Here is a 10,000-nt window from a genome sequence, read left to right as displayed (position 1 = left end):
AAACTGGGAAAAATTCTATATGGAGGAGACAACAGTGGAAGAGAAATGGAACATACTGTTGGCTAATTACAATGAAGGGGTAAACAGGCATGTACCAAGACAAAAGCGAGAGAGAGAGTAAATTAAATGTTGGTTCAACAAAAGATGCAGTGAGGCAAAAGACAGAAGGGACAAAGCTTGGAAAAGGTGGAGAAAAGACAAAAAAAAAAAGCAAATGGCAAATTTATAGAAACTATAGAAATGAGTATGTTAATGTGAGAAGAGAGGAGAAAAGGAACCACGAGAAGGATATTATAGATAAATGCAAAGATCAGCCCAAGCTATTCTACCGGTATGTAAATGGTAAACTTATAACCAAACAGCAACTAGTGAAACTACGCCAAGGAAATATAGAGTACACAGAAGAATTAGAGATGGCCGAAATCATGAACAACCACTTTAAATCTGTCTTCACCAGAGAGAAAATACAAAATTGGGACGTAGATAATAACAAACATTCTCCCCACATGAGTGAATTTACAACATCACAAAAAGAAATATCAGAACATCTATCAAAACTGGACGTCAGAAAATCACATGGCCCAGATGGAATTGCAAATTGGATTCTAAAAGAATGCAAAGAAGAGCTAACGGACAAAATACACATCATAATAAATAGCTCATTCAAGGAAGGAAAGATACCTAATGACTGGAAAAATGCTAACATTGTACCAATATATAAAGGAGGAAACAAGGAAGAACCCACCAACTATAGACCAGTATCACTAACAAGCACTATAGCCAAAATTTGTGAGAAAATCATCAAGAATAGATAACAACATATTAAACCCAAGACAATTCGGGTTCAGACAAGATAGATCATGCACCACAAACTTGATATGCTTCTACTCAAGACTAATAGACATAGTGCAAGAAAGAAACGGATGGGCTGATTGTGCATTCCTAGACTTGCAAAAAGCATTTGACAAAGTACCACACAGAAAACTACTATAAAAACCTGGAACACATAGGAGGAATACAAGGGAACCTACTAAAATGGATGGAGGACTTCCTGACTGGAAGAAAGATGAGAGTAGTACTCAGAGAAAAATATTCAGATTGGAAAGAGGTGATCAGTGGAGTACTGCAAGGATCTGTACTGGCTCCAATAATGTTTGCTATCTATATGAATGATATGGACGAGGGCGTGAACTGTTACATGAGCTTCTTTGCTGATGACGCCAAACTGTTAAGGAAAGTAGAAACTGATATGGACTGTAAAGCACTGCAAGAAGATCTGAATAGGGTATGGAACTGGAGTCAGAAATGGGAAGTGGATTTTAATACTAAGAAGTGTAGCATAATGGAGTTTGGAAAAAGCAAAAACAGAATATCAAGAAATTATACAATTGGAACCAAGGAAGTAAAGAAAGTAGGATCCGAAAAAGACTTGGGAGTTATTATCACAAACGACTTGTCCTATGATACACAGATTAACAAAATTGTCGGGGTGACTTACAACTTGCTAAGATCAATAAAAGTGGCTTTTGCTTACCTGGACGAAGACATGATAAAAAAAAATTTGGTTACATTGATAAGGCCTAGACTAGAGTATGCGGCGACATTGTGGTCCCCCCAGTACAAACAAACAAACAAACAAACAAACAAACAAACAAACAAACAAACAAACAAACAAACAAACAAACAAACAAACAAACAAACAAACAAACAAACAAACAAACAAACAAACGAATTGACAGACAAATGAAAGATAGTAATCCAAGTACCTTGGGTTATAAGGTTTCAGAATATATATGGTTATAAGGGTCTACCTGCAAAAACCTAGGAGTTCATGAATAATTTCTAGCCTAACCATACCCCACCTAACTTTAACCCTTAACCCTAACTAAAAAATATATTTTCATGAAAATGAAATATAGTTATCCAAGTACCTGGAGTGATGGGCTATGGGGGTCTATATGCAAGACCTTAGGAAGGGTTCCTGAACAAACAAACAAATAAACAAACAAACAGACAGACAGACAGACAAATGAAAGATAGTTTTCCAAGTACCTTGGGTTATAAGGTTTCAGAATATATATGGTTATAGGGGTGTATCTGCAAAAACCTAGTTGTTCGTGAATAATCACTCACCTAACCATAACCCACCTAACTTTAACCCTTAACCCTAATCAAAATAGTTTTTTTTAATGAAATATAGTTATCCAAGTACCTGGAGAGATAGGGTATCAGAATATATATGATTATGGGGTCTATCAGCAAAACCCTAGGAGGAGTTCGTGATCAAACAGACAAACAAACAAACAAACAAACAAACAAACAAACAAACAAACAAACAAACAAACAAACAAACAAACAATATATTTATATATATATATATATATATATATACATATCTATATGTATATATATGTACAGATATACTAGTATATACATATATATATATATATATATATATCTATATATATATATATATATATATATATATATATATATATATATGTATGTATGTATGTATGTATATATATATATATATATTCTCACCTTCTCACCATACACCAGGTAGGGCGTTGCCCTGTCAGCGATGATGCCTCACGAAGTCTCTCCACAAGTCCCTATCTTCATACAGCTGCACTCTCTCCACTTCCTCCATAGTTCTTCCTCTTGACTCTATGGCTTGTCTGATACCGTCTCTCCATCTCTTCCTGGGTCTTCCTGTTGGTCGCTTTCCTTGTGGCTGCCACTGGTAGTATTTGTATGGGTACTGTTGCTCATTCATCCTCATGACTTGTCCAAACCATCTTAATTGGCTTTTCTCTACATATTCTAATATAGGCTCTATTTCCAGCTCTCTTCTTATTTCTTTATTTCTTATTTTGTCACACCTTGTATCTTACTTTTCAGCCTTTCTGTCAATGTTCATGTTTCTGACCCATATGTTAGAACTGGTCTTAAAATGGTTTTGTAAATTGTTATCTTAACCTGCCTGGGTATAAGTTTTCTCGCATCAGTGGATATAGCGTTTTTAAGTTATTTGTATGGCACTGTATTCTATTTAATATTTCTTTTTCCATTTGACACCTTTCATCTATCTTTACTCCTAGGTATTTAAATTCTTCAACTAATTTCAGTTTTTTTTACTTCCAACCCTATTTATATCTCTTCTTTTTGCCTTGTGACCATTATTACTTCTGTTTTATTTGTATTTATTTTCATTTTCACTCTTTTCAATGCACTGTTCCAAGCAGTTAATGCATTTTGAAGTTCAATGGGGTTGTTTGCAACCAGTGCAATATCATCTGCGTATGCCAATGTGATAACTCCTTCTCCAGATTTCAAATTTTTCATACATCTGTCCATAAAAAGTACAAAAAGCAATGGAGATATAACCCCACCTTGTCTTATTCCAGAGTCTACATATAACCAGTTATCCTCGCGAGTTTGTGTTTTTACAGCGCTGGTACATTTACTATATAGACTTTTAATTGCTCTAACAAGTAATCTATCAACACCTTATATAGGGTCTTCCAATGTGTCCCAAATCATCTTCCTTGGTAGCCTGTCAAAGGCTTTTTCTAAGTCAACAAACGCTATATACACTGGTTGATCTCATTCCCATCTCTTCTCCATCAGCATTTTCAAGGAGAAAATTGCAGCATCTGTTGTACCTCTCTCAGGTCTAAATCCATACTGTCCCTCCTCTATTTTTTCTTCTACCGTCACTCTTAGCCTTCTTTCAAGTATTCTTTCATATATCTTCTCCACATGTGATAATAAGGAAATTCCTCTCCAATTTTGCATTCTGACTTGTCGCCTTTCTTTGGTACTTTACATATAATGGCTTTCCCTCAAATCCTCTGGTACTCTACCTTCACACCAAGCTACATTAAAAATTCTCGTTAACCACTCGACTGTGTTTTCATTTCCTTTTGGCAGCTCTACAGGTATGCCATCGCATCCAGGACTTTTTCCATTTTTCATTTTACTGATGGCAACTTTACTTTCTTCGATAGATATTTCGTGGTAGTAGTTTAGTCTCAGGCTGGTGTTTTCACACTCATCGTCTAATTCCCGAGGATTCAATAATTCTGAGAAATATTCTCTCCACCTTTCATCTACTTCGTTCTCATCTGTTAGTAACACTCCGTCTTTATTCTTAATTTTATTTACTACTGTTTCTTCGCCCCTTTTATAACTCTTCGCCAGACTATATATGAGCTTCCTAGTTCCCAGCAGATCCTCTTCAAGCTCTTTTCCCAATTTCTTCCAAGAATCTCTCTTGGCACTTGCTTTTACTGTCTCTGCTTCGTTTCTTGCTATTTCGTATTCCAGTCTATTTTCTGGGGTCCGTCTTCTCATTCATCTTCTAAATGACTGACTCTTCTTTTTAACAACATCTCTGATTTCATCTGTCCACCATATTGTTTTCTTTTTCCTTCCACCACTAATTTTCTTGGTCTCCAGGACCTCTTTTGCTATTTTTGTAATTTTATCCTTCATGTCTATCCATTCTTCTTCAATGTCTCTGGTTTCTTGCGGCTCGCTCAGATAAACTTCTGAAATCTTTTCCTTATATAATCTTGCCTTTTCTTGTTCTTTTAGATTCTCTAATTCAATTCTTTCTCTGACTAGTTGTTTCATTGGCTTTGGCTTCTTAATGTTTTGTTTTGTAAGAACTAAACGATGATCTGAGTCAAAGGATACCGATGGTATGCTCTTGAAATTTTTTAAAAGTTTCTTGTTAGTTGTTAACATAAAGTCAATCAGTGATTTTTCAGTATAATCACCAACTACGCTATTTCACCGATACCAGCTCCATTTATGACTTTCTCTATGCTGGTAAAAGGTATTCATCACAGACATGCTATTACCTATGCAGAAATCTATCAGTCTCTCTCCTTCCTCATTTCTTTCTCCAATACCATGTGTACCGATGACGTTTTCTATATTATTCCTGTCTTCCTACATGTACATTCATGTCTCCCATGACAACTTTGATAGTATTTCAACATGAATCCAGGGTACTTTGCAGTTTTGTATAGTATTCTACTTTTTCTTCTTGAGGCCTTCCCTGGTGAGGTGCATATACCTGCACAAAAGTTATTCTTTCTGCATCTACTTTTATTGTTATTGCTAGGATTCTTTCATTAATATAAAAAATGTTCTCTACTTTTTCTGCAATTGTTGGTGTTAGAATAAAAGCTACCCCGTATTTTCTTTCATTATCCATTCCTTTGAAAATTAGCTGGTAGTTGTTGTGAATTACTTTTGTTCCCTCTCCAAGAAGTCTGGTTTCACATATTCCCATTATTTCAATGTTTCTGTCAGTCATCATGTCTACGACTTCTTCCAACTTATCATTCATTGTAGTGGCATTGATGGTTACTATTCGTGGATTCCTTAAAGAAGGTCCAGTGTCATTCCGTGATCGTTGCTGTGTGGTCCATCCAGTCCGGGGCATCATCTGTGTTGCTTGAGCTGTGTAGTAAGGCCACCGGCTAGCTAGGCCTGTCGTGGATTACCGCTGTCGTTAGCGTTACTCGGGGAGCATTACGTGGAAGTGACAGTCGGATTTCCCCCCCACCTTTCCAACATATGAATAATCACTGCTCTTCCTTCTCACATTGTTAAAATTACAGTGTTTTCTCACTCTATGTTTACCAGTGGCTCTCCCTTGACTGAGTCTACTGCTATCAAACTCATGTATTCCTCTATCATGGTGTTTTAGTTTTTCGATATTACTATTTTCAATACTAGGAACCCCATTCACTCCTATACCCATGTGCTGACCATGTGTACCTTTTTTCACATTTATTTTTTTGACACGAGATGAAAAATTAGGATTACTTTGGTAACCGAAATGAACAAAACTACTTGCAAGTGATTTAGAGTTTAAGTAATGTGCTGCTTCATTTGATCCATTTTGGTGAATTCTAGACTTCAGTTCTTGAAACATTTCTCCCTTTGGCTGATGAAAATATTTTTCAGGTTTATTAACATCTGAAGCCCATCTAGTATTAGGTGCTACCATTATATTTCTTTTTCTTGTTCCCTTATTTGTATTTGTATTACTGGAATTCTTCAAACCATATTTTCCACAATCTTTATCAATATAATATCTAGGAGATTCCATGTGACTGCCCTTTTTCAGACCACCAAATCCAAATGGATGCACGTTTTTCAACAACAGTCTTGGATCATTTCATTCCTCACTGGAAATTTTAAATGATTCACTGTCTGTCGACATTTTCCGAGCCTTTGAAATGTCAAAAAATGGTGTACTTTTATCAGAATCTCTCTCACATAAAAATGAGTTTGTAAAAGGTTTCCTTTTTGTCCTAATTCCATTCTACCCGAGTTGCAATCATGAGAAACTTTGGAAATGGTGTTTTCCAAGACAGGAACTGCAAATTCTATTTTTAATGTGTCATGGCTACTATTTTTAAGGTTATTCAAATTTGATTCTTCCTCTGATGGAGTAATGTTTGGGGCAATATCTGATGTGTGTCTATGCTTTCCGTACATTTTATTCTGATCTATGTCTTAGCAGAATAAGAAAATTCATCTAACTTGCAAGGTTTGTAAACATGGTTAACCTTACAAGAACCTTGAACAATTTCTTTCTTGTAAACACCCAATTTTGTGGCAGAACATTTATTAGAATTTCCTCTAACACATCCAGGAGCAAGAAGATTTGACCATTTATCATATCTTGAGGATATATATATATATATATATATATATATATATATATATATATACCAACATATATATATATATATGTATATATATATATATACATACATACATATATATATATATATATATATATATATATATATATTGATAAGTATTTTAGACAAATGATTTGGATGATGGAGAACATAACAAAGGGGAAGGCTCGGAAACCTAAACATTAGATATCCTATGTGCTTTTATGTCGTTTTAATTTTCATAAATTCTTTTTTCTAATCCCCTCGATGACTCGCCAAAATATGCCATTGAGCTACTATTGCACGGGATTTTGTATACGACGCTGTTTTTCGGAATTGGTTCTCTTTTCGGAAGTCTTTATCAAATCACCTATCCTCTTGTTATTGATAGACAAATATTTAAGAAAAAAACAGGTATATTTGTCTATTATTGATAGACAAATATACAAAAACAGGTATAAACATAGCAAAAATAACTAACAAGAGGATAGGTGATTTGATAAAGACTTCCGAAAAGAGAACCAATTCCGAAATACAGCGTCGTATACAAAATCCCGTGCAATAGTAGCTCAATGGCATATTTTGGCGAGTCATCGAGGGGATTAGAAAAAAGAATTTATGAAAATTAAAACGACATAAAAGCACATAAGATATCTAATTCTTTAGTAGTTCATGCGGAAAAATTCGATCATTTACCAAACTGGAGAGGAGCTGAAGTTCTACATAAAGGTTTTGATAAATTCACTAGAAGAATTGTAGAATCAGCATATATTCCAACTAATAATTCATTGAACCATCGAGGAGGGTTTATCAATTTAGCTAAACAAACTAGTATTTTAATTCTAGAACACGCCAGAAAAACGACCATTCCCAAGTGTCCGAAAAGGTAATTAGGTTTAGTACATAAACTTCAATTGCAGTTCTACGTACACTCTCTGAAGAAGTTCTACGCGAACGAAACGTTAGAATGTTTAGGGTTCCGAGCCTTCCCCTGTGTTTATGTTCTCCATCATCCAAATCATATATATATATATATACATATATATATATATATATATATGTATATATATATATATTATATATATGTATATATATATACATACACATACATACAATGGAGAATTTTATATACTTCTTGTATGCAATACTATAAATGTAAGCTCTATTTTCATAAGGGAAATTTTTATTAATGAAATTTTTAACCATGTGAGAGTACTCAAATACCACATTGATGTTAAACTCTTTCAGAAAGCGAGGTCTTATGAAGTTCCCATAAAAAAGAGAAAAAAATTGAGACTAAAATAAATCTATTGAGCGGAACCATAGTAATACTAACTGGCCATTCCCAACACTCTATCTACATTATATTTCATATATTTCCAGGTGAATGATATACTCAAAATCTTATTAACATTCTCATATAAAAATTCTGGGTTACAAATTCTCAAAACTTTTAGAAACATTGATGAAGAAATTGAAAATCTAATACTGTTATGATGTGCTGAATGATAACATGCATTCATATGTGAGTATATTAATAAACTTCCTGTAAACATCAAACCTAAGATTTCTGTTACTTGTATGTATGATGATATTAAAAAATGGTAACTCATTATCTAGTTTTATCTCAGTTATGGACTTGGTAGGAATAAGTTATTCAGCCTGAAAAGAAAGGGATCCAAATTAAGGTCAACTGGACACAAACACAAATCTAATCAATATGCTTCTTCCACACACAACATTGGAGGGAATTATTACCTACGATTCCTTCCCATAATGCAATGAATACGACAAATAAATTTTATTTCTAAGACGTAAGGAAGGACCTTACATCCATTGATTGTTCATCTTTATTGTATTTCTTATTAAAAAAAATTGCTATATATCTAATTATGTGTACCAGGAACCTGTGTCCACCATTTCAGAGTGTAATAGTATGTATACTTCGAGCGATGGTCGGAGGTAGTTCGGGGTGCGTTATGTTGTGGTGCAAGACATCACGACAGGGCCAAACGAAAGCAGCACTGGCATCCCCACGCACAACCGCATACACACACACGAACATACGCACGCACGCTGGGGGAACCAACACGCGCACAAAAGCACGCACGGACGCACGCACGCACGCACACTCGCTGTTGACGGTCGGCGCTGGCCTGGCGGGTAGGTCTCGCTCTGACTCCGCGGAGGCAAGAAAACCTTCATACCTGCGCGTAGACCAAAGTCTCCGCGGTTTGAATATACGTCGTAAGACACACACGAATAACCCTTTTGTGTCTTTTGTGGTGATCAGTGAAGGGAGGGTGGTGAAACGGAGAGTTTTATAAGTTTCTGACAACGGAAAAAGGCGGGAAAAAAGTTGTCTTGGTTCGTGTCGTCGTCACGTCGTCTGGTCTGCGCGGAAAGTGATTGTGGCCTAAAAGAAATTTAATTTGAGTGATTCGGAGTGATCCTGTCTGTGATAAGATTGGTGGAAACGAGAGAACGAATTTGTGATCCAGTGTGGAGACAGAGAGCTGGCGAGACGACAAAAAATACACATATTGGACAAAATTGGCCAAACACGTGACCCGATAGGTAGTGTGCGTGAGTGAATTCAGGGTACGAAGGAAGGCCCCGTCCAGGGTGCAGAAAAAGATTTAGGCGAAGGACCTTTTCAGTAAAAAAAGTAAGGTCACATATAAGGTCTAGACAGAGGAAGCAGGAATGTTTACAGGAACAGTGAACATTTCAAAGTAAGAACCGCACGCCTTAGACTCCCAGTAAGGCCTTAGGTGGGCCCTTACAAAAAAAAAAAAAAGTTCTTCATCCTATGAGCAAACTAATCTCTTCAATACAGCAGCATATCCTAAAACATATTTATTCTGCCTATTTTTGGATTATTTTGCAGAGAACTCTCTCTATTTGGGAATTTCTAAAATTCGAAAAATTATCAGTATTTCTGTTCTGAAAACTGAAGATTTCCAGAATTTTGGAAATTGTCAGTAGAGAGAGAACCAATTTGTATATTCAAATAAGCGTGTGGCCCTCAGACGGAAGGTGTCTTGAGGATCGAGACCCCTTTTTTTCTTTCGAAGTAGGGGGCATAGGGGGCGCGCTCCTATGCTATTTTCACACATATCACGAATGACGTCATCATGCTCATGGAAGCATGTGTGTATGGTCAGCATGAATCATAGCACTACCCCCTTTCGATCTGGTGACGTCATCTGGATCGAATTCAATCGTACAGCATAATTCAAAATTAAGACTTTAAAGTACGTAATTGGACACAAGGTACAAGTAAA

General features: G+C 35.8%; 1 protein-coding gene across 2 annotated transcripts in view; it reads left to right on the top strand.

Moving 5' to 3' along the window:
• Positions 1-8,825: 8,825 nt before the first annotated feature.
• Positions 8,826-10,000, top strand: part of LOC143020117 (uncharacterized) — a 340,934-nt gene continuing 339,759 nt past the window's right edge. The window contains exon 1 of one of the 2 annotated variants that reach the window (XM_076176276.1): positions 8,826-8,876. The gene's annotated coding sequence lies outside the window, so the exon portion shown is untranslated. Of the gene's footprint in view, positions 8,961-10,000 lie in introns of both variants that reach the window. The other variant, XM_076176275.1, reaches the window with a different exon arrangement.

This window comes from Oratosquilla oratoria, chromosome 39, assembly GCF_046742065.1.
Source record: "Oratosquilla oratoria isolate Oo_2021 chromosome 39, ASM4674206v1, whole genome shotgun sequence".
NCBI classification, from domain to species: domain Eukaryota; kingdom Metazoa; phylum Arthropoda; class Malacostraca; order Stomatopoda; family Squillidae; genus Oratosquilla; species Oratosquilla oratoria.
Note: the sequence above shows the minus strand (reverse complement) of the source record. Positions and strands in the feature narration are given on the sequence as shown.